We start from the raw sequence: 650 nt of genomic DNA on the forward strand, positions 1-650 counted from the left end.
CCCTCATCCACCCCAACCCTCTCCCTAACTCCCCACACACTCTATACCCCCCCCCCACACTTACTCAAACTTCCCCAACTTCTCCCCCACACCCTAAATAAACTTCTCCCCACCCCACCCTTTCCTCTCTCCTCCAATTCCCCCCCCAACCCCGATCCCCCCCCCATAATACCCCCAAAACCGTCCCCACACACCCCACTCTCCTCCGCCCACCCCAAAGACTCATCCCCCCCCCCTATTCCCCTCCAATCCCCACCCCGATAACCCCCCCCCAAATATCTCGGGGCATCTTACCACAAAAGTTTTTAAATCCAGTTTAATATATATTTTTTAAGCAAGGAAAACGTCACCCCATAAATCTAATTCTTACATACTTCGATTTTTTGTTAATATGTACTCTCTTAGAATTATTGGGTGTATTTTAATGGTTTTTGTCTATGTATTAATTTTTTTTTTTCTATAACGCTTGATCTGAAGAAAAAGGGGGGTTTTTCATGAAAGAGTTATGATATACATACCAAAGATATAGTCTACCAGAAGAAAACAAGTCGGCTCGATGTAGACTTTATAGATATTATATAATATGAAGTTACAAACCATTGCTTGCTTATCCATGTTTAAAATAAAAAACATATGTAATCATTCTATCG

The sequence above is a fragment of the Penaeus monodon genome, chromosome 19 (genome assembly GCF_015228065.2).
Source record: "Penaeus monodon isolate SGIC_2016 chromosome 19, NSTDA_Pmon_1, whole genome shotgun sequence".
NCBI lineage: Eukaryota > Metazoa > Arthropoda > Malacostraca > Decapoda > Penaeidae > Penaeus > Penaeus monodon.